Genomic DNA, 26025 nt, shown 5'->3' on the forward strand with positions numbered 1-26025 from the left:
ATTCAACCCAAGGGCCAGCTCTTCTACCGGGGTATAATGTGGGGGTGCAGGACCACCACCTGTTTGTTTGTCTTTTCTTTTTTTACTCAGCCTTTTTCTTGGTTGCTTTTAAAAACAGGCAAACATTTATTAAAGGAACACTCCACCGTTTTTTGAAATTGGAGTTATTCACTGTCTCCCCTATATTTAGATAGGTGGGCAAATGTATTTTTGTCTCAGTGCATCCATTGTCTTAGTCTGGCAGCGCCGCCGCTAGCTTAGCTTAGCATAATGAATGGAATCCTATGTTGCCAGGTAGCATGTCGTGAGTAAAAGTGATAAAAAAAATTGTGGCCTGCTTATTCACAACGAGTACAAATTATTTAGATTAAGACTAGGTGATTTCCTAGGCAGATATTGATTTGGGACTATATGGGGGGGAAGCACAGGCGAAGCACTGCTACTTGGCCGCAGAGATATCACGCAACACCTGAAATAAAGCTTGCCATAAAGAACCGGCAAAAGTAATGATTATGCATGAAACATTTGAATTGTTGATAAAGTTGATAAATTGATAAAGTTGACGATGCAGACTCGCCATCTTCGCAGTAGTGAACGCACCTATAAAGAGAAATGCACACGCGCCGGCGCCTCCGTGTCCTGATTATATTGTCCACTATATGTGCTTCTTATTTATTAATCCAGGCAAATTTGTTGATGAAACATTGATTAAAATGAAGATACAATTACATTACAAATAATTATTTAGAAATTATTAAAATACAAAAATATATACTGTAATAAGTGATAAAAACATCTAACATGGTCACTACAAACTTAATTTGTCTGCTACTTTTTGCCAGCCCTCTCTCCTGGCTTTTGCACACTTTAAGGTGTTCCCTGGCGTTTTCAAATTCAGCATATCCTTCAAGCAATAACTCTTGCTCTGCTGCGGTGAAAAACTGAGCGCGCTCTTTGGCCATGGTGAGCAGCCAATAGCAGCGTTGCTGATCAATGTTTCTACTATCGATACATATCCCCTTTTAAACCAGCGCATGCATGCGCAATTATCCCAGATAACTCAATCCAGCTATACTAATCATAACCGGCAGGTGTGTTCGAAGAACCCAATTAGCCAGATCATGATTAGGCCGATGATATCATCTTGGATGTCTCATTTGATCTCGGATGTTTTAAGCAACGTACGAAGAACGGGCCCCTGTTAACATGAAATAAGCCTGCTCGCGAGCAGGTTCGAGCTTGCGCACCTGTTGCTATGACAGCAAGTCCAGGATGAGCGTCGAAGAACCAAACAATCCAAAATAATGCCAAATCGCCAACAATCAAATCCAGCTAAGTGAGTTAGCGACGTACGAAGAACGGGCCCCAGGTTGGATTTATATGGATTTGTCAACTCTACACCTGAGTTTCTTCAACTAGCTTCATGCAACTAGGCCTCTGGTGTCCACTACAGAGGACATAGTATAACAAATATGAATACAACATATTTTTTCGAAGATTTTTTTCCATTTGCATGCTCTAAACAATGCAATGACATGGAAAAAATACTAAATTCAAAAAACTTTTTTTTCCGGGTCTCAGTAGGTTATAGACTGCAATAACCAGGTTCCAGATGTAAAAATCCCAATATTTTTCGCCATGGGGGTATTTTGAACGATAACTTATAAACTTTTCAAGACAGACCTACTGTGAGATATGAGGTTGTTAATCCATGGTAAATGGTTTTGTAGAAGCCATTACCCTGCATTATTTTCTTTATATATTTTTTAAATAATCTTTTTCAACAAGAAAATAAAACAATTTTACCCATGATTCTGCAAAAATCTCCACCAATCAGACAATGGAAACAAGTGAACTGCACCAAGAGAAATATTTTTGCATATTTGTCACACTTAAATGATTCAAATCATCTTTTTTTTATATATTACACAAAGATAACCCGAGTAAATGCAAAATGCAGTTTTTAAATGATGATTTCATTTATTAAGGAAAAAAAGTTGTTGCCAAACCTGCCTGGCCCTATGTGAAAAAGTAATTGCCCCCTAAACCTAATAAGGGCGGCAACAACTGTAATCAAGTGTTTTGTGTAGCTGGCAATGAGTCTTTCACATCGCTGTCGAGGAATTTTGGCCCACTCTTCTTTGCAGAATTGTTTTAATTCAGCCACATTGGAGGGTTTCCGAGTATAGCGGCCTGTTTAAGGTCATGCCACAGCATCTCAATCGAACTTTGAGATGAGATTTTTTCCCCTATTAATAAATGAAATCATAATTTAAAAACTGCATTTTGTATTTACTCGGATTATCTTTGTAATGTAACTCATCCGGTCAATCTCGCACAAATGTGCCAGACCAATAGCATTTATATCTACATAACCGCGGGCACCCCCTTCTATGAAGGTCGACATATTGTGACGTCATGTTTCTACCGTAGCCGACAGCGAACAAACAGCGCTACAGAGCGCGTTTCGTCACTACCTTGAAAGAGAAGCAGCAGAAAGCTAGAAGCTAGCCATAAACCCCCGTGAGTAGTGACTTTTCCCTTGTCAGTGGTGTAAAATATATATTTGGATTGTTTCGTGTAACTTAGTTATTCTCCCTCGCTGTGTTATGGCTTTGCTATGTGGGGATAAATGTGCTGGTTACGTTCGCGAGACAGCTGATTAGTACTCTTGTCATTGACCGTAAAACAGTATGTTACAGGAATCACCAACCCGTCGATCGCGGTCGACAAGTCGATCTTGGAAGCATTTAAAGTCGATCGCGAAGAGTTTTCAAAATCAGAGAAAAAAAGCCTATTGTGTGTGTAGTAAATGGTGTCTAGGGGATGCGGAGGCGCGCACGCTGTTACAATCATGTCATTTTTGCCGCGCGCACCTTTGGGCTCATGCGGACGCGTCGAGTTTAAACAAGGCTTTACGCTTTAACCAGCTCAGCCACAGTAACAGCTCATATTAGCCAGCTAAACTTTTACTACCCTGTTAGAAAAAAATATATAGTTGCATAGTTTCATGTGGTTCTTCTCCCTCGCTGTATTATGGGTTTGCTATGTGGGGAGAAATGTGCTGGTTACGTTTGTGAGACAATCAGCTGATTACTATTATTATATTATATATTAAGACCCTTGATCCTCACCTGACTATGGCTTTGTAAACTTTATCCATGATGTGGTTTATAATGGACTGTGGTACAGAAACAGTGACAATGTTACACACTCTTGGCTTACTCTGGCTATTCTCTGCTGTCTCAGACGACGATATGTTTGTCCCGTTTTAGCCACCGTAGCTTCTTCGAAAGGGAGGGGTGAGCAGTGGGCTGAGCCCTTAGTGCAACTCGCAACCGAACCGCTAGTTGTCACTTAAAAATACACACTGCACCTTTAACACAACCCCACCCGACTGAAAACTAGCTAGATCGCAAAATGAGCATGACAGAAGCGAACGTTTGTTCTTTACTTAAAGGGATAGTTCACTTTGAAATTAATTTTTGATATGTTTTAGCTTACCTCAAGGGCATCCAAGATGTAGGTGTCTTTGTTTCCGCAGTAGTTTCAATTTTGATATTTTTAGGTCAAACCGTTCTTGTCTGTCAGTCATATAATGCAGGTCTATAGTCACCACCTCATAGAGCATGCACAGAGAAGTCCAAATTAAACATGATTTAATGACTCGTAAATGTAAGTACACATTGATGGCCTAAGACACGAAACGAGCGGTTTGTGTGAGAAACCAAACAGTATTTATATCGTTTTTACTTCTTGTAACCACAGCCACGTCCAAGTGATCTGAGGGCGCGGGCCCTTCGGTTTGCCCAAGCGCCGCAAAAGCGCCGGAAGTGATCTCTCGCGCGTGTACGTCACTCATTGTTTACACAGAGATTTCGGAAGTGTTACCTTTCACTGTGAAGATCTAAACATATTTAGATATACAGGAAATCGCAATGGAAGACGATTTCGATATATCAACAGACAACGTTGAATTTTTTTCGCAACCGCGCGAGAGATCACTTCCGGCGCTTTCCGGCGCTTGCGCAGACCGAAGCGCCCGCGCCCTCAGATCACTTGGACGTGGCTGTGGTTACAAGAGGTAAAAACGATATAAATACTGTTCGTTTTCTCACACAAAAAATGCTCGTTTCGTGTCTTAGGCCATCAATGTGTACTTACATTTACGAGTCATTAATTCATGTTTAATTTGGACTTCTCTGTGCATGCTCATTGAGGTGGTGACTATAGACCTGCATTATATGACTGACAGACAAGAACGGTTTGACCTAAAAATATCAAAATTGAAACTACTGCGGAAACAAAGACACCTACATCTTGGATGCCCTTGAGGTAAGCTAAAACATATCAAAAATTAATTTCAAAGTGAACTATCCCTTTAAAGACAAAGGTAATGTAGGCACATTTTTTATAAACACTTTGTTATACTGGTTGAAACTATCTTAATATCCTGGGGCCGGTTGCACCAGCTGTGCGTAAGTTACAACTTAGCCTAGTTTTGACGTAAATGGGCACTAAGTTACAACTTACGCACTACTAAATATTTTTCCGTTGCACCATTAAACTTAGTTTAAACGTAACTCTACGTTCCAACTAAATATTTACGGCAGCTCCGATCAGGAGTAACGGTTGGAATAAAATATCAGACAGACTGAACTGCATCAATAAGCTCTTCTTTTACCTGACAGACTTCAATTCTTTAGACATATGATAATGCTGACATTAACACTCGCATACATTTTAAGAGAGAGAACATTATGTGAAAAGATTACTTTGTTAGCAGCTCTTTAACACGAACCCGTCCTAAACATAGACTGTAAAAAATAGGTCCTAAACAGCGCCGCTGTGTGCATCGGTCCATGTTGTGCATGTCAAATATCAGTCATAATCAATAAACGTAATTTCTTGTTTTTTGTATGAATATTTATTTATTGATCCTTATTAATTTCATTTCAAATACAGTTTCTGAATGTTATTTATATATAAAAACACTTATGTTATTCATGATCAAGTATCGTATTAAATGGAAACTTATTTTTACCGTTAGTAACGTGAGGCAAAAGAAGTTAGAATGAAGGATAAACTGAAATTCACGGCATTTCAACACAACTTCTGCTCACGTATTTGAAGGCTGCTATTGGTTCATCGAGGCTAAACGTCATATTATGCGACTACGCATTACTTTACGGAGAGTTTACGACCTACTAGCTAAGTTCTACCTTACGAACAAATGGTACAACGGAATAAAGTACAGAGTTAGTTACAAACTATCTAGTAGTTACTAAGCCTCTAGTGTGGACTTTACGTTACAATTTAAGAAAGAAGTTACGAACGGCTGGTGCAACCCTACCCAGATAGCAATCAATAATTATGAGATGACAACCCCTGACGTTCTACCCGGAGCTGTTCATGTCCTCAGACTCGAATCTTTGCGTTTCTATGTCAACAATATCAATGCCAAAATGAATCCAAAGCAATCATAGGCGGTGGGCCGGACCTCGAAATTAGGAATTTAATACTTATCTCACCGCTGTATATGTTTTATTTTGGCTGAGGTCATGTAACAAAATCGTGTAAGTACTACAGACATTGTGTCCAACTTTGTTGTATGCACATTGGACGTAAAATGTCCTTACAAACTCTTAATTTTTTAAACCGGAAAATAAGCAGGATTACTAATCATAACATTAGAAAACCTCCCGTTTCCTTGACAACCAAAGTAAATAATGACCAAAGATTCTAGAGCGGAGCCAAAGTAATCTTTATCGGTGACCAGGAAGCTGCGTTCTTGAGAATTAAACTTTGCTTTAATCATTAAAAATGTAGTGTATATTAAGATTTTGTACAGACGAACTTGTTCTTGTACAGCAGATTATGATGGGCTAGCCTCAATTTCAGTGGTGAGATGTAGCATTTTGTCTTTCTATTCTAACCCATCAACACAATGTAACAACACACAATGTATGCATCTTATAAGTATCAAACGGCTTGTGCTAGTAATACTGAGGTAAAAATTAGGTGTTGTATCCACTTAGCTTCAAGTGTAAAAAGCCCTGTAATCCCCTTTTCCCAGACAAGTTGGACAAAGTTTGTGCAATGTACACACTTATGGGTGAACCTGCAAACCATAGAGAGGTACAGTAGCTGAAAAAGGTACTTAAACTCCGAAGACGTCCAAGATGTGCCGGCTAATGTTGGATTTCACAGAGAATGCTACATGCTCTTTACCAACAAAGAACACATTGAAAGAGCACGTAAGAAGAGAGAAAAGACAGCTAACAACAGTGAAGGTTTGTATCAAATGTATAATTTTTTTAAATTCTTTATGATAGAGGTCAGTCTCTCTAACAGGGTTTGTATATGTATGTGAGAAGCATAGATGCAGATGAGCTTTATTGAGACGTAGCCTAGCCTAGAAGCTACTATGAAAGAGAACATACAGTATAATATATGTTATTATACTGTATGTAATACTGTAGAATATACAGTATAATATCCAAGAAAGAGATAAGAGAACTATACACCCTGGGATTCCAGTGCCCAAAGCAGGCAACGGTAGTATTTTGGGGGAATACAACAATGACCAGACAGTAGTGTGAAAGTAGTTGTCCAGCTGGAAACCCGATGAAATCTGAGCAAGTGGTGGCTGTTCTCTGTAATTTATACCCCTGGCTGCACCAGAAACACCTCCTATTACCAAAACGTCACCCAGCCAATCAGAATTAAGGTTTTTAGTACCCCAATTTGGCTTATGGTCTGGCTAATCCTGGACTCTGGGCTATTCCCAAATGTCATCTAGTTGGAGTTATCCTTTTTCATTCTGATGCATGAGTTTCATTCTGAGGGATTGATTTGTTTGCTTTTGAGCTATTAAACTATTTACTGAATTATTTAGCTGGTGATCCCATTAATTACAATGGTGACACCAGTGCAATTGCAAAGGTTGTACAACTACTTCCATTCCACTATCTAAACACAACCAGTTCTGGAGTGATATGTCTATCACTAGAGAGGCAGATAGGCTCTTCCTATAGGTCACAACACTCAGTCTCTGTGTGTATTGGTGCATTATGCATCTCATGCATCATGTCAAAGAGAGCAAGTTGTGCTTTATTGTCTCAGAAACATACATTACAGCACACTGCAATGGAGAAGTGTAGGGGAGCAGTTATTCATTAACATTGCAGACAGCATGTACACTGTATTAATATAGTATATCAATGCAAGTGGATGACATTACTAGACATAATAAAAATAAACAAGGGGACAAGTAGCAAAAGGCAGTGCGTGTGTGTAAGTGGGGTCAAATGTTCATAGTAAATTTAAGAATAAAAAAAAAACATTGTAGCAGCATGATAGTGTAAACTAACAGTGTATTTGTGCAAGAGTCAATCAGCTGCCCTTAGGTTATTGGAGGGTGGGGGTGGAAGGAAGAGGCTCTCTATGATTCCCCTATAGAAAGTTGAGAGGATGGATTTTGGGAGGCGAGCCTTCCTGAACTATTGGAGGAAGTGCAGAAGTTTTTGGGCTTTCTTGGCCAGGTTCTGTTGGTGGTGTCGATAGATCAAGATGGGTCATCTGTTATGTGGATACTAAGCAACTCCGTGACCTTGACCTGCTCCATCATGGCGCTTTTGATGTGATGATTGTCAGCGATCACCTCTGTAGTCATTTGGGTGTTGAGAGATATGATGTTGTCCTGTCCGTGTCTGTGTGTTAGATAAACAACTGAATTATATTCAGATAAATAAACACAGAAAGCGCACATTACCAGAGAATTTTAAATCACATTTTTCATCTTGACATTTGTATTAAGACGCTAGCCATTTTAAACGAGCTTGAAAAGACTACTGCCCTTCTGACCACAAATAATTTTGTTAAATAGCTCAAAAACAGCCATCTTTAACTAAAACATTTTCCCACCATATTCCATCTTATACCTGTTCTGTTATGTAGGTGAAGCCCAACCACTGACAGATGTAGCTGAACCACTGCCGGTCAATGATGAGAGTATCTCCAAGGTCCGGATTCTGCGCTCTGCATTGGATGATGGCCCAGAACAACAAAGGAGATCGTCTCATCTACTCCCAGCTGGATGCCTAATATGCAGGAATAATCAATATGTTATTGACAGTCATAGAAAAAGGAAAAAAGAAAAGATTTCAAAATGTGAGACAATGACAGCAGGTAAGCTGCTTTTTGTGGCAGAGGACAAGATGGATGAGAGGCTTCTCATCCATATCCATGGGAGAGACCTTGTTGCCTCAGAGGCCAAGTATCATCAAAGCTGTTACAAACGCTACACATCTTATCTTTATAAAAAACACACTCAAGGTTCTGAAGACAACCCATTTCAGGCAGACTACGACCATTTCTGTAAGTCAGTGGTGGAAGAGAGGCTATTGAAGAAGCGCGGAGTTCTCAGGCTGTCCCGGCTAAATGAGCTTTTCAAGGCAATAGTTAAGGAAAGAGAGGGCACTGACATTTCAGCATACACAGTCTGTCATTTAAAGACTAGGCTTCAAAAGTCACACCCTTGCCTAAAGTTTTTGAAGTCATCAAACAATTATTTAGTATTTGTTGAAGACTTGCGTGCTGAGGAGGTTATCCCTAATGTAGCAACACAGCAGTCATCATCATCAGACCAAAGTGATGACGACAGTGAGGATGACACTGAGCCAAGCCGGGTTGTGGGGCAGGGGCAGACTTATGAGAGACTTCTGTATCATGCAGCCATGTCTCTCAAGAAGATCATACAGGACAAATGCAGGACTTGAGCATTACACTGCTCTCGCAGAGTTGCAGCTTGAAAGAGGTGGTACATACATCCCACCAAGCATTGTACCTGAAATCTCTGCAACAATTGTTTGCGACAACAATGACTTTGGTGAGGAAACGCTGTCAGGAAAGGGCACAACGCATAACACCAACCAATAATTCAGAGGCCCACCTGCAGTGATGTACCTACATCAGAATTTTTATCACTGCAGAAAAGCAGGAAAAGGTCCCTTCAAACTCCTCCGATCCAAATTGAGAATTTAAGAGTTTTCTGTTAAAATGGTGTCGTGTTAGCGGCCCCTAAGTTAATAACTAATGATCGTTGCGACGGAAGTGAATCAAACAAAACTAACTTTAGCTGTAAAATAACTTTATTCTAGAGCTGCCATAAGCAAGCAAGCAAGCAACTTTATTTATATAGCACATTTTCAAACAACAGACGTTGCCCCAAAGTGCTTTACAAAAATGATAACATTAAAATCGTACAACAAAACATGACTTATTCAAAAGCTAAAGAAAATAAATACGCTTTTAAGGCTCATAAGGCCAAAAAAATCTGATACTTTAATTTCCTATTATCACTGTTGTCAGGTTTGTGCAGGTTGCTGAAGACGAGGACACGGGTACTTCAATGTAGCTAATTTATTTACAAACTAAGCTTCCAGAAACATGCAGGAACAAAGGAAAAAAACTCCAGGAATTCAGCACACACAACCATACATGGACGACGACCAACAAAACCTGAGGGAAAACACTGGGCTTAAATGTACTGGGGCTAACGGGATAATAAACAAGACACAGGTGATGAGAATTTCTAATTAAACAGACAGGGAAAAACTAACAGGACTAAACCAAAAATCACAAAGACGGGGAAACAAGATCACAGAACTGAACATAACAAAACGTGACAGAACCCCCCCCTCCCCGAAGGCGCGTCCTCGTGCCGTATAACATCCAAAGGGGTGGGAGGGTGGGCGCCCTGGAGGCTGACGAGGGCGTGGTTGCACCGGACGGGAAGCCTCCAGGGCGGAGCTGGCAGCTCGGGGGACCAGGGTGGAACAGGCAGCAGGTGTGGCCACGGCGGAGCAGGCTGTGGGTGTGGCCAAGGCAGAGCTGTCGGACCCTCGGGCGTCCAGGGCGGAGCTGTCCCTTCGGGTGGCCATGGTGGTGAAGACCCTTCGGGTGGCCCAGATGAATCAGATGGTACAGGGGACCCTGTCGGCACTACCTCCATGGTCCCCGTAGAGGACGTACTGTGCTCCCCCCCCAAAATTTTAATGGGGAACTTGACAGTCACAATGATTGACTCTTGGTGTTCAGGACTGGATTCCTTGTGCTCAGGACTGGGCAGAACTGGCGCAGGATCAGCGGGCTCTGTGCTGGATTGGACCAGCATATCAGGAAACTCGGGGCTGGACGGGACCAGCATATCAGGAAACTCGGGGCTGGACGGGACCAGCATATCAGGAAACTCGGGGCTGGACGGGACCAGCATATCAGGAAACTCGGGGCTGGACGGAACCAGCATATCAGGAAACTCGGGGCTGGACGGGACCAGCATATCAGGAAACTCGGGGCTGGACGGGACCAGCATATCAGGAAACTCGGGGCTAGACTCATGGGCCATAATCGATGTGTGCGTTGCCCACACACACAGAATAGCCGTAGATACTACAATCGGCACTGTGTCTTCATGAGCAGATTCAAGTGCGGCGTGCTCAGTCTCTGGCAGGCAGGTGACGGGCTCAGGCTCTGGTGGGCAGGCGATGGGCTCTGGCTCTGGCGGATAGACGACGGGTTCAGGACATACTGGACTCGGAACTGGCGTGATCACACCCATAGCGTGATCACACCCATAGCGTGTGATCCACGAACTCCAGGAAAGTCAGATCGAGATCTTTTACCAGAAGTATCTGGGCAAGAGGGTCTTTCAATCCACCCCCAAAACTCTGTTTAAGTTCCTCTTCTTCCCATGTTACGTCATCATAAAGATCCAGGTAAAGCCCCGCATATTCCTCAAGTGAGCGCTCATATTGAAAGAGGATAGGTGTTTCCATGGGGTTCACCTTTTTCTTTTTGTTATTTCTCACCTTGTTCATTTTCGGTTTTTAGGTTGGTCGTTCTGTCAGGTTTGTGCAGGTTGCTGAAGACGAGGACACGGGAACTTCAATGTAGCTAATTTATTTACACACTAAGCTTCCAGAAACATACAGGAACAAAGAAAAAAAAACTCAGAACATTCAAATTCAGTACACACAACCATACATGGACGACGACCAACAAAACCTGAGGGAAAACACAGGGCTTAAATGTACTGGGGCTAACGGGATAATAAACAAGACACAGGTGATGAGAATTTCTAATTAAACAGACAGGGAAAAACTAACAGGACTAAACCAAAATCACAAAGACAGGGGGAAACAAGATCACATAACTGAACATATCAAAAACGTGACAGCTGTAAAGTAGCTTTGGAAAAATCTACATTGTTAAAGGGGTCATATAATGGTACATGCACTTTTTCAAGTTGATTGTACTGAAATGTGTGTTGGCAGTGCCTGTACACAACCATCATTGTAGGAGCCTAAATACAGTTAATTGATAAATAATTTAATTTATGCATTAAACAGTAATTTGCATTATTCATTTTATGTGGAGGAAATTGAAGTGAATATTTACAGTATTTACAGTTTGATGCAGTTAAAATTTACAGTAATGCAAGGAGTTAATTGTGTAATTATCTAAATTGTGTGTGGATAATTTAGAGTGTATTTATATTACATGATATTTTGGGAACAGGATTATCATAGCATTTTTTATCTTTAACTGCATGCACCTTTAAGTGCTGGGAATACTCTCGTGAGAGTTAGTGAGGAGAGTTAGTGAAGTTATCTGTGTAAACAGTCAGGCAAGCAGAGTGGAGCCACACAGTTTTTTGACCTTTGGCTTTCTTTCTCTTTAACCCTTTAGGCGCCAGAGGTTTTTTCCTAAAACGTTTGATTTTGACATCTTAATTTCAAAAGGCTATATCTTAAAAGTGATAAAAGATAGAGACTTTCTGTAAATTAGAGAAATATTAAGGATGACCCAAAGTGTATGTAGGGATTACATTTTCCCATCTAATTTGCATATTATGACGTCATATGGTGGCGGCAATCTTGGATTATAGAATTTTCATGAAAAGTCACATGTTTAAATGATAAAATGCAGCACTTCTTTCCCCCCAAAATGTCCATCACCTTCTGTATGCTATATTGCACAATACTGAATGCTCAGGTATATAGTAAGTAGTAAACAAACTGTGTAAATCATTACTAATAAATGGTAGAAACAAACCGAATGCATGTAGTGGTTGGCCTTTTGCTGTAGAGATTTTCCATTTACTAAATACAGTAGGCACTCTGATTCCATGTATGGGGCACATATATATTATTCATATGATATATAAACACAAGTAGACAAGACCTGTTTAGTTCAAATGCTCACTCGCCACGGCAAGGCACAGATCATGAGTGAGATGATACCAGCAGCGCGGCCAGCTCTGCCTTGCGCGCGCGCCGAGTGTGCACAGCTCGGACTACTGTCATTGTCATTGTGACTCCCCACCCTGCCTCCACGTTGCCTCCTAACTGTCCTATGAATACTTCGACCTCGTCTAACATACCCAGTGGTATTAGACAAAGTCTCCACCACAATACTGTCGCCGCGATTGCGGAGAGGCTTTGATAACATGGCTCACTCGCACACTAGCTCCGCTTTTGATCGCACTGATTCAATGCGCACTAACTCGAACATTTTGTATAGAAACATGACGTTTTTTTGATTTGGGGATGAAGTATGACATGTCTGCCATCCAGTGGAGGGGAGGTCGAACGAAATTTGACACCCAATTTGACAAAATCGGCCGTTTTATTCAGTGCCGCATCTTGTCGAGTAAACTCGACCGTGGCGCCTAGAGGGTTAATTAATCATTTTTATTTTTTGTAATTTTCCTGTGCTGATGTTTTGTTGATAACCAAGTAAACAGATATATTATTCACAAGTTGTCCTGTGGATTTATTGAAGTGGATGTGGACGAAGGGAGTGGATAAACCGTCAAGCTAAGGCTTCATTCAGTGGAAACCTACATTTTAGTCAAAAAACTCGGTCCGCACGGTTATTGGACTTTGGAACTGCCTGACTCGAGACAAAAGACGGAAGGAGGAAACGTTCACGGTGAAACCGTAAGTTGTAGCTTTCCTTGCCCTGCTGAGGATCTTTCATCAAAACTACGAGGCGTGTGCACCGCCATGAGAGAGAGAAATAAATAAATAAAAGGACGCCGTTCGGCTGAACGATGAAGTGGAACGCAGTGTGTGTGTGTTAAGCTCACCCTACGGATTTGACATTTGCACTAATAAAGTGTGTAAACAGTCGCTTGTTATGGATGAACAAGACAGTGAAAAACTGACACTAAAATTGACTGAGAAAGCTGTGGAAGAACACAATTCCAGACAACTTCATGCACGCAGGTTAGGGATGCACGATGATATCGGGACAACATCGGTATCGGCCGATAAAAGCTTAATATGACCATCATCGGCATCGGCCGATATGAATATTTCTGCCGATCAGCCTTGCCGATAGGGTGGCGTGTTTCCTATGCGCACGTGACGACCGTGAACGAAGCATGAGCGCCAGCAACTTAAACTTCCAACTAGGGGTGTGCGTCTCAAGCGGTTTTTGATCGTGGACGATTAAAATGTCTCCACGATCTGCTTTTGAAGGAAAATCATAGTATCGTGCATTCTATCAGTTCAATTCTGGCGCCTTCATCTCAACATACTATACAACGCGACGTACATTCACATCACATGTAAACGCAGACGTAGAGTTACACTCACGGGACACTGCAATTCACAAAAGTTCATTATTTGCATGTGTGTCAAAGTCTTGCTAGTTAAACATGTCATTCACGTGCTGATGCGCTGTTCTAACATCCGCTTTTCTGAGCGCGTACACCCGACGCTCACAGGAACTAATAGCCTGTCACAGCGCCTGCATACTGGACTAATCTTTCGAGTCTTATTGCGCTGATACTGTCAAATACACACAAGGTTTACATAAACAAAGTTGGTTATGTCTAAAGTGAAAGCAAACAGAGAAAATCTGCTTGTCAAATGCGTGTATATTAGACGCGTCACGTGCAGTTCTTAAAGAGACAGTAATAATATGCTGCCGCTTGTCCTTAAAGAGATACTGCACCCAGAAATAAAAATTCTGTCATTATTTACTCACTCTAATGTTGTTCCAAACCTTTATTCATTTCTTTCTTGTGCTTAAATATACTATGGAAGTCACTGGAGTAAAGCAACTGTTTGGTTAGCCACATTCTTCCAAATAACTTTTATTTTCAACAGAAGAAAGAAACTTGAGAGAGTAAATGATGACAATTTAAATTTTTGGGAGAACTATCCCTTTAATTTTAATAAAACAACTAAACACAGAGGAAATCACTCACTGCTCTTGACTGAGAACTTTAATAGAAGCTTTAATAAGCTTTTTTTGCACTTAAAAAAAATACAAATATATCGGTATCGGCATCGGGCAAAATTAGTTTGAAAATATCGGCATATCGAATATCGGCCAAAATCCAATATCGTGCATCCCTAACGCAGGTATAAGCTATCCCAGCTTACGAGCATGGTAAAGCATATTGAGCAATTAATGGAAGATGATGCAAACGCTGACATCGTTAAAAATAAATTGCGCGTGGACTTCAGTGGTTTGCAACAATTTTCGACTTTTCGAATTTTCCTACTTAAATTCTGTTTTGAGAAAATGTATGTCTGATGAAAAATTCTTGGATGATCAAAAGAATTGGTTTGATCTTAAAAATAAGTCAATAAATGATTTATTCTGGAAATGTGAGGAATGGATGAAAGAGGTCATGAAACGCTCTGAGCAGGCTGAAGAGTGTGATAAACACGTAATGCCCACAGATAGTAGGTCTACTACATCATCAAAAACCACCATGAAACACTCAAGTAGAACCGGATCACAATGTGGAAGTGCATCATCATCATCTTCAGTCAGAATTAAGGCAGAAATGGAGCGTGCTTCATTAAAGGCAAAGGCAGCAGCTTTAAGAAAGAAGCTAGCCATAGAAAAGGAAGAAGCAGATTGGTATGCAGAATAAAGATGCAGGGAAGCTCAGCTGCAAGCAGAAGAAAAGCGGCGAGAGGCGGAGTTTGATGCTGAGCAAAAAAGAATAGAAGCTGCGATAAAGGCTAGAAAGGAGATGCATTCAATGCAGACTGCTCTTGCAGAGTCAGATGCAAAAATGGAAGTTTTGCAAAAATATGAATGCACACAAGAGCACATGAGAGCATTATAGAAGCTAATGACCAGATCGCTGAAACAAAGGTGAACATCACCTACCAACCACCAACACAACACACCCCGCTTACGCCCAAGCTTGAAAACAAGGTTCAGCTAGCAAGGCCGCAAAGAGCCCCGCCTGCATCGAACATGGACCTCAACGATGGACCAGTGCTTGATAGTCTATGCAAGGCTATCTCTCAGCAAGTTGACGTCACTGAGTACCTTGTGAAGAATCACAAAGCCACATTACTCCCTGAGCTCAGCATTCTAACATTCAAGGGTGACCCGCTTGAGTATAAATCCTTTATCAGATCTATTGAACATGGAGTTGAAGGCCGCACTGGTGACAGTCGTGATCCCCTACAGTTTTTGTTGCAGTACACAAGTGGACAACCTCATGAGTTGGTAAAAAGCTGCATTCACATGGAACCCTCAGCAGGTTATGCTAAAGCGAAAGAAATGCTGAAAGAGTTTTTTGGTGATGATTACAAGATAGCAGAAGCTTACATAAAGGAGGCTTTGGATTGGCAGACAATTAGGCCAGAAGATGGCGTTGCACTGCAGTCTTTTGCATTGTTTCTCACAGGCTGCTGCAACACAATGACTGATATAAGCTACATGGAAGACCTGGACAACACAGCTAACATAAAGGCACTGGCTAACAAGCTGCCATACAAACTCAAAGAAGCTTGCATGCAACCTACAAGAAAAAACAAAGAAAAGGGTGAAGTTCAAGGATTTTGTCTAATTTGTCAACAAGCAAGTCAGATATATACTAAACCCGCTCTATGGAAACATACCTACAACACGCAGAGACATTCAGACCAAAGAAAGTATTCACAGCGGCCATTGTCTCCTCCCAAACTGAAAACAAATTCAAGACTGAAAATGACAAACAACCAACGCCAAAAACACAGACTGTCTCAGTGGACGCAAAGAGCAAGCCCTGTGTTTATTGCAAGGGAGAACAACACAGTCTCGCAGTCTGCAGAAAACTCAAGTGCAAGCCGCACAAAGAAAAGATTGACTTCCTGCGAAGCAAAGGTCTGTGTTTTGCATGTTTGAAACATGGTCACATGAGCAGCAGTTGTAAAGAGAAAGCTCAATGTCAAGAATTCTCTCAACTGCATCCCACACTGCTGCACATGGACACTAAAGGCTTGCGTGAAGAAACAACAAGCGAGCGTTGTGGACCGCAGTCTGTTTCAAGTGCTCTTGTACACACGAAGGAAACTTTTGCCGTCACCGGGGCCGGTAAGGAAATCTGTGCTCTTTCGATCATTCCAGTGTGTGTCAAGGCACAAAAGGGAACCAAGGCAGTGACAACGTACGCATTTTTGGATCCAGGTAGCTCAGCTACTTTTGCTACAGAGTCATTAATAAAACAACTGAGTATGAACGGACGCAATACAAGCATCTTGTTGCAAACAATGGGGAATTAATCTATTGTTAACACTTGCATTGTGAATGGACTGGAAATCAGTAGCTTGGATGGCAACCACTTTATTGAACTTTCGGAGGTGTTTTCACAGAAAAACATCCCTGTAACCAAAGACAATATTCCCCGTCAAGAGGATGTTGACAGCTGGCCTCATTTAAAGGAGGTGAAACTCCCCACTATCCAAGCAGAGGTTGGATTACTCATAGGAGCAAATGTTCCCAAGGCGATGGAGCCACTGCAGGTGGTTAACAGCGTGGATGACGGCCCATACGCCGTGAGAACAATATTAGGATGGACAGTAAATGGGCCACTCAGAGGTGAAAACGATATGAGGGAGACAAACACATTGACAGGAGTCACCACCAATCTTATCTCAGTAGCCAAGCTAGAAGAGCTCTGGCATCTGCAGTTCAAGCAGGACTTCCCTGATGCTGGACAAAATTAAGACATTGAAATGTTCAAAGATGATCACCAGTTTATTGACATGGTGTCTCGGTCTTCAAAACTTGTGGATGGTCATTACAGTGTTTGCCTGCCGGTGAAGAACAAGTCATTGTATATGCCAAACAACAGATCAGTCGCAGAGCAACGTGTACTGAACCTACGGAAAAGATTTTCCAGAGATGTCAAGTTTCATGCAGAATACGTTTATGGATGACATTCTCAAGAAAGGCTACGCAGTGAAGCTGGATAGCGTTGAACGTCAGCCAAATGAGGGACGAACATGTTATCTGCCTCATCACGGAGTTAGACATCCAGTTAAGCAAAAACTGCGTGTTGTCTTTGATTGTGGAGCGAGCTTTCAAGGAACATCGCTGAACCAACAGCTCCTGCAGGGACCGGACCTAACAAGCTCGCTGGTGGGGGTTCTCTTAAGGTTCCGACAAGAGACCGTGGCGGTCATGGCTGACGTGGAGGCTATGTTCCACCAGATCAGAGTCAGCAATGAAGACACGGATCTCTTCAGGTTTCTTTGGTGGCCTGATGGTAACTATGAGCAGGCACTTGTCGAACACAAGATGTTGGTCCACATCTTCGGTGCGACGTCTTCGCCAAGTGTTGCAACTTTTGCACTTCAGAAATGTGCTACAGATTTTGAGGATGAGTTTGGTCAAGAAGCTGCCAAAACAGTGAAGAAAATTTTTTATGTAGACGATTGTCTTAAGTCAGCTACAGACGAAGACACAGCAATCACTCTTTGCGCTGACTTGAGGAATATGTTGGCAAAAGGTGGATTTCGACTTACAAAATGGTCGAGTAACAGCCAAAGGTTGCTCAACTCCATTCCTGAAGAGGAAAAGGCCCAGGGTTTTCAGGATTTGGACTTGGATGAGGATAACTTGCCAATGGAGAGAGCATTGGGAATCCAGTGGTGGGCCGAAACGGATCAGTTCAAGTTCAAAATCAATCTCAAAGTTCGACCACACACTAGGAGAGGCCTACTTTCCCTCGTCTGTTCCATTTTTGATCCGTTGGGTTTTCTCGCTCCAGTGATACTGCCTGCCAAAAGAATCTTGCAAGACTTATGCCGCCAGAAGTATAGCTGGGATGAAGACCTGCCTGATAATGTCATTAAGAACTGGAAAAAATGGATGTCTGGATTGCAACAGCTTGAGACCTTTGGAGTTGACAGATGTGTTAAGTCAAAGCAGTTTGGTGCGCCTGCGTCTTTTTACAGTTACATCATTTCGCTGATGCTAGTGAAGACGCATACGGAATGACCAGCTACCTACTGCTACGCACTGCAAGCGGTGAAGCTCAATCCACTCTGATTATGGCAAAGGCAAGGGTTGCGCCTTTAAAGTCTCCAACCATACCAAGAATGGAATTGACTGCAGCCACAGTTGCCGTCAAGATGGAGAAGCTTCTGAAGAAAGAGCTTGAACTGTAACTTAACGAATCGATCTTTTGGACAGACAGCACGGCTGTGCTGAAGTACTTGAACAGTGAAGGCACAAGATTCAAGACTTTCGTTGCCAATAGGATCACAACAATCCTGGAGCACTCTCAGACTTCACAGTGGAGATACATTAATACCAATTTGAATCCTGCTGATCATGTCTCGAGAGGACAGACTGTTGAAGCGTTCTTGAACAATGAAAGCTGGCTTTTAGGACCAAGTTTTCTGCTCTGTGCACAAGACCAGTGGCCCAAAAATCCAGATCCTGGAATGCTGGACATTGATGACTCAGAAGTTAAAAAGGTAGTTCAAGCACATGTTATTCAGACGCAAGAGCCCAAAAATGTTACGGAACAGTTGATGAACTACTACTCATCCTGGACAAAACTAAAACGCACGGTGGTATGGTTTCTGAAGTTTAAAGATTTGCTTAAGGAACTGAAAGCAAAGAGAAAGGAACTAAACTCACAAGGAAAAAACTGAATTAATCAGTTCAAGAAAGTTTTCAAAGCAACACACCTAACCTGTGAAGGTTTGACTGAAGCAGAAAGAGAAATTGTGAAATACTGTCAAAAACAAAGCTTCAAAGAAGACTTGACTATGCTAAAGGAACATCAAACGGTAAAGAAAAGTAGTTCGCTCTACAAGATGAACCCTGTACTTCAAAACTGAGTCATCAGAGTTGGTGGAAGGATGAGCCGCGCAGCAATGCCAGAGGATTCCAAACAGCAAGTCATCTTGCCAAAGGATTCACACATCACGATGCTTGTGCTGAAGCACATTCACGATGTTACAGCTCATGCCGGGAGAAATCATATGTTGGCAAAACTGTGTCAAAGATTCTGGGTCCCTGGAGCAAACGGCGCTATTAGAAAGTTCTTGTCCAGGTGCATCAGCTGTAAGAAACTACACGGAACTGCAACGGTAAGCAACTCATGGCTGATCTACCAAGATGCAGGGTCTTGCCTGACACTCCTCCATTCACAAGAGTCGGTGTTGACTACTTTGGTCCATTTCTGGTGAAAAGAGGAAGAGCGCAAGTAAAGAGATATGGTGTCATCTTTACATGTCTTGCCATACGAGCTGTACATCTAGAAGTCGCATCTTCGCTTGACTCTGATGCATGCCTTAATGCAATTAGAAGATTTCTTGCAAGAAGAGGACAAGTCAAAGAGATGTACTCGGATAATGGAACCAATTTTAGGTCGGCTGGCAGTGAGTTGAAAAGATCCATAAAAGAATGGAACACCAGCAAGATAGCAAAGAATTTGCAAGAGAAGGGAGTCCAGTGGCACTTTAATCCGCCAGCAGGTTCTCACCATGGAGGATGCTGGGAGCGGCTGATTCGTTCGGTGAGGAAAATTCTGAACATTACAGTGAAGGAACAACTTTTGGATGAAGAAGGTCTCCATACCTTGCTGTGTGAAGCTGAGGCCATCATAAACAGCAGGCCAATTACCCAGGCATCTTCAGATGTCAGCAATGAAGACACGGATCTCTTCAGGTTTCTTTGGTGGCCTGATGGTAACTATGAGCAGGCACTTGTCGAACACAAGATGTTGGTCCACATCTTCGGTGCGACGTCTTCGCCAAGTGTTGCAACTTTTGCACTTCAGAAATGTGCTACAGATTTTGAGGATGAGTTTGGTCAAGAAGCTGCCAAAACAGTGAAGAAAATTTTTTATGTAGACGATTGTCTTAAGTCAGCTACAGACGAAGACACAGCAATCACTCTTTGCGCTGACTTGAGGAATATGTTGGCAAAAGGTGGATTTCGACTTACAAAATGGTCGAGTAACAGCCAAAGGTTGCTCAACTCCATTCCTGAAGAGGAAAAGGCCCAGGGTTTTCAGGATTTGGACTTGGATGAGGATAACTTGCCAATGGAGAGAGCATTGGGAATCCAGTGGTGGGCCGAAACGGATCAGTTCAAGTTCAAAATCAATCTCAAAGTTCGACCACACACTAGGAGAGGCCTACTTTCCCTCGTCTGTTCCATTTTTGATCCGTTGGGTTTTCTCGCTCCAGTGATACTGCCTGCCAAAAGAATCTTGCAAGACTTATGCCGCCAGAAGTATAGCTGGGATGAAGACCTGCCTGATAATGTCATTAAGAACTGGAAAAAATGGATGTCTGGATTGCAACAGCTTGAGACCTTTGGAGTTGACAGATGTGTTAAGTCAAAGCAGTTTGGTGCGCCTGCGTCTTTTTACAGTTACATCATTTCGCTGATGCTAGTGAAGACGCATACGGAATGACCAGCTACCTACTGCTACGCACTGCAAGCGGTGAAGCTCAATCCACTCTGATTATGGCAAAGGCAAGGGTTGCGCCTTTAAAGTCTCCAACCATACCAAGAATGGAATTGACTGCAGCCACAGTTGCCGTCAAGATGGAGAAGCTTCTGAAGAAAGAGCTTGAACTGTAACTTAACGAATCGATCTTTTGGACAGACAGCACGGCTGTGCTGAAGTACTTGAACAGTGAAGGCACAAGATTCAAGACTTTCGTTGCCAATAGGATCACAACAATCCTGGAGCACTCTCAGACTTCACAGTGGAGATACATTAATACCAATTTGAATCCTGCTGATCATGTCTCGAGAGGACAGACTGTTGAAGCGTTCTTGAACAATGAAAGCTGGCTTTTAGGACCAAGTTTTCTGCTCTGTGCACAAGACCAGTGGCCCAAAAATCCAGATCCTGGAATGCTGGACATTGATGACTCAGAAGTTAAAAAGGTAGTTCAAGCACATGTTATTCAGACGCAAGAGCCCAAAAATGTTACGGAACAGTTGATGAACTACTACTCATCCTGGACAAAACTAAAACGCACGGTGGTATGGTTTCTGAAGTTTAAAGATTTGCTTAAGGAACTGAAAGCAAAGAGAAAGGAACTAAACTCACAAGGAAAAAACTGAATTAATCAGTTCAAGAAAGTTTTCAAAGCAACACACCTAACCTGTGAAGGTTTGACTGAAGCAGAAAGAGAAATTGTGAAATACTGTCAAAAACAAAGCTTCAAAGAAGACTTGACTATGCTAAAGGAACATCAAACGGTAAAGAAAAGTAGTTCGCTCTACAAGATGAACCCTGTACTTCAAAACTGAGTCATCAGAGTTGGTGGAAGGATGAGCCGCGCAGCAATGCCAGAGGATTCCAAACAGCAAGTCATCTTGCCAAAGGATTCACACATCACGATGCTTGTGCTGAAGCACATTCACGATGTTACAGCTCATGCCGGGAGAAATCATATGTTGGCAAAACTGTGTCAAAGATTCTGGGTCCCTGGAGCAAACGGCGCTATTAGAAAGTTCTTGTCCAGGTGCATCAGCTGTAAGAAACTACACGGAACTGCAACGGTAAGCAACTCATGGCTGATCTACCAAGATGCAGGGTCTTGCCTGACACTCCTCCATTCACAAGAGTCGGTGTTGACTACTTTGGTCCATTTCTGGTGAAAAGAGGAAGAGCGCAAGTAAAGAGATATGGTGTCATCTTTACATGTCTTGCCATACGAGCTGTACATCTAGAAGTCGCATCTTCGCTTGACTCTGATGCATGCCTTAATGCAATTAGAAGATTTCTTGCAAGAAGAGGACAAGTCAAAGAGATGTACTCGGATAATGGAACCAATTTTAGGTCGGCTGGCAGTGAGTTGAAAAGATCCATAAAAGAATGGAACACCAGCAAGATAGCAAAGAATTTGCAAGAGAAGGGAGTCCAGTGGCACTTTAATCCGCCAGCAGGTTCTCACCATGGAGGATGCTGGGAGCGGCTGATTCGTTCGGTGAGGAAAATTCTGAACATTACAGTGAAGGAACAACTTTTGGATGAAGAAGGTCTCCATACCTTGCTGTGTGAAGCTGAGGCCATCATAAACAGCAGGCCAATTACCCAGGCATCTTCAGATCTTAATGATTTAGAGGCCTTAACGCCCAACCACCCGTTGTTACTCAAGGTCAAGCCTGAGTTACCCCCAGGAGTGTTTAGCAAGGATGACCAGTATGCTAACCGCAGATGGAGACAAGTTCAGTACCTTGCGGATGTCTTCTGGAAACGCTGGTGTAAAGAATATCTTATGCAGCTCCAAGAACGTCAACGATGGTTCACACCTGGAAGAAACTTCAGTGTTGGTGATGTAGTGCTGATTGTGGATGATACATCGCCCAGAAATTCGTGGCCACTTGGAAGAATTGTGGAGATTTTTCCTGACAAGAAAGGTTTCGTTCCTCAGGTGACAGTCAAGACTAAGAGCAACGAGCTTTGTCGCCCGATAACAAAACTATGTCTTCTTCAAGGATCTGAGGACAATGTATAAGCTGTTCCAAAGGAAAGACCCTATTTCGGATAGGGCGAAGACCAAGAATATTTCTTTAGATAGTTTGTTAATTAGCATATAGGCTCCTTTAATTTAAGTTTTGATAATTGTTTCAAGGACATTGATAACAATTAGGGGCCGGTAATGTAGGAGCCTAAATACAGTTAATTGATAAATAATTTAATTTATGCGTTAAACAGTAATTTGCATGATTCATTTTATGTGGAGAAAATTGAAGTGAATATTTACAGTATTTACAGTTTGATGCAGTTAATATTTACAGTAATGCAAGGAGTTAATTGTGTAATTATCTAAAATGTGTGTGGATAATTTAAAGTGTATTTATATTACATGATATTTTGGGAACAGAGGATTATTATAGCATTTTTTATCTTTAACTGCATGAACCTTTAAGTGCTGGGAATACTCTCGCGAGAGTTAGTGAGGAGAGTTAGTGAAGTTATCTGTGTGAACAGTCAGGCAAGCAGAATGGAGCCACACAGTTTTTTGACCTTTACCTTTCTTTCTCTTTAATTAATCATTTTTATTTTTTGTAATTTTCCTTTGCTGATGTTTTGTTGATAACCAAGTAAACGGATATATTTTTCATGAGTTGTCCTGTGGATTTATTGAAGTGGATGTGGACGAAGGGAGTGGATAAAGCGTCAAGCTTCATTCAGTGGAAACCTACAATCATATAATGATAAAAATCTATCCAGTGTTTTTGTTTTAATCTCCTTATATGTTTTTCCCTGTCTCAAATCGAGCCGTTCGACCGTGTGACGTCACACGGTCGGACGCCCCTCCCACGATTGTTGATTGACAGCAGCGTTTCAACACATCCCCGCCCTGAGCGAGCTGTCATCATAGTCCGCTATTGTTGATACACTGGAGCAGAATGGCGTCTAAGCGATTGTGGTGTTCTGTTCTTTTGGTGTAATAACGAACACAGCAGTCATTTTGATGTTCCTAAATCCGAACCGCTGAAGACACAGTGGCTGAGTTTTGTTTTCGAAGGAAATATTCCCCACGAGCAACGTCAATGCTTTCATGTTTGCGCGATTCACGAATCATTTCTCAGCACACTGCTTTATAAACGAGAGTCAGTATAAAGCTGGTTTTGCTAAGAAGCTGCTCCTGAAAAAATAATCGGTACCAACTATTCATGTCCCTGCTGCACCTCCAGACGAAGTGAGTGTAAAATTGTATTAATCTTTATTTTAATCTTTGGAAATCGCTTGCACGCTTCACGATGAATGCGGCTAAGGTTTACACTCAGGGTACATTACGGCATGTTTTCTATGTACGACGTTCTCAATATAATTCATAATCCCACGTTTATAATGAACAACGCGTTATGGTGTTATTACAAACTGAGTACGCATACATCAGTAAACACATAGCGTTCGTACATCTCACTAAAAGTTACTCTAACGTTACTCTGCCAGTAAATATACAAAGATAGATCAAAGTGACATTCCGTTAACCAACCATTCAGAAACGTCCTGTTCGAGCCTTAATTGTCGAACTTCTTTGCGGCTGTCATCTTGTTCCGGGTCCGACTCCGGTTTAAACTGATACGATTGCACAGATATGTCCTCAGAGACTCCCGCTGCCATTCTTTCTCCAAAATATACCCTCAACTGTTGTCAAGGCAACACTCCACGTGCGTTGTGTCTAAACGCCCGCAGAACAGAGGGGCGGAGTGAGCGAAGCTCATTATCATTTAGAGGCATATGCACTGAAACGGCGTGCTGAAAACAGAGCTGTTTTTTACCAGGTAAAATGAGTGTTTTCTTACAATACTAATGAGAATTTTTAATTAAAGTATATTACAAACTTTTAATTTAGACCCTAAAGAATCAAATTAACTTGTATGAAAATGGCATTATATGACCCCTTTAAAAGCGCTATATAAATGAAGATGACTTGACATGGGTCAGGCCATATACTCGAAAGCCCAAGAGATTCGTTGGACAAACAAAACATTTCAGGAACGACTGGGGGAATTTCACACAGCCATGGCGTACCTGGCCTGTATTGGGAAGCGATCTGGAGATGCAGGATTTCAGGATGTCATGATAGAAGCTGAAGTTGTTGCTGCAGGATCTGTGGAGGGAGTCATATCTGGACATCAATACAATCGAAGCATGCGTGCACACATGTTAATGTGTGAAGCCCTACAGAGACTTCGCTGGCAGGCATACCTGGACGTTCTTCCGGAAGATGGACGTGAAGCTGCTGTCAAGACTGCTGTTGATCTGCAGACAGCTTTCCCTGGTGAAGAATTTGATGATAGGGTAATGTCTGAGAACTTTCAAAAGGTAATGAAAGGGTATGAAGATTTCATTAAAGACAACACCACCAACAAGACATTCCACTTTTGGTGCACATACATTGCAATGGTTGAAGATATTCTCCTCTTCATCAGAGGAACACGAGAGGCAAACTGGAGTCTCCACCTATCAAGTGTGCGTTACATTATGCCATGGTTCTTCTGTTATGACAGGATCAACTATGCCTGCTACCTGTCAACGTACTGGATGGAAATGGTCAGTTTAGGGTACACTCATCCAAACATAAACCGCCAGCTCCAATCAGGGGATTTTGTCGCCCAAAGACAGCAAACATATGGCTTTGCTTACACAGCATGTTATCAAGTCATCGAACAAACAGCAAACCGTGACTCCAAAACTAAAGGTGGACTGACTGGGTTTTCACTTAACAAAGGTGCGGTTCATAGATGGACACTCACACATCATGAACGTGCAGCTATCAGTATGGAGTGCAAAGACATGGCCGGGCACAGCCCCACAACAAAACAACGAGCTGAACTTGATGACACGCGCAGAGAATGTGATGAGAGGGATGTAAAGAACATCATATCCACCATTCAGAACATGACAAATCCATTTGATCCTTCCATCGATCAAGAGGTCCTTTACAATAGAAAACCCCGGATACAACTGATTTGGAAGCCTTGCCAATGTCAGCGCTGTTCACGACACAGGAAGAAGCGGACACCAGACTACTGCTACACTGTGCTCATGCTGCTGATTACAGCTGGCCTATTATTATCAGAAGTCCTGACACTAATGTGTTTGTATTGGCCCTCGCTTTCTACAAAGACATCGGAGCTCACCTGTATTTTCAGACAGGGAAAGGAGGAACTTCTCGCACAGTCGAAGTCCAGAAGATCCATGACCAGCTGGGAGCGATA

The 26025-nt window shown here is 42.1% G+C and overlaps 1 protein-coding gene across 1 annotated transcript in view; it reads left to right on the plus strand.

Annotated features, from left to right (window-relative positions):
* LOC130086587 (adenosine receptor A1) overlaps positions 1-26025 on the plus strand; it is a 49000-nt gene that overhangs the window by 17663 nt on the left and 5312 nt on the right. The gene's annotated exons all lie outside the window — the stretch shown is intronic.

This window comes from Rhinichthys klamathensis, unplaced genomic scaffold (genome assembly GCF_029890125.1).
Source record: "Rhinichthys klamathensis goyatoka isolate OS25496 unplaced genomic scaffold, OSU_Roscu_1.1 h1tg000098l_1, whole genome shotgun sequence".
NCBI classification, from domain to species: domain Eukaryota; kingdom Metazoa; phylum Chordata; class Actinopteri; order Cypriniformes; family Leuciscidae; genus Rhinichthys; species Rhinichthys klamathensis.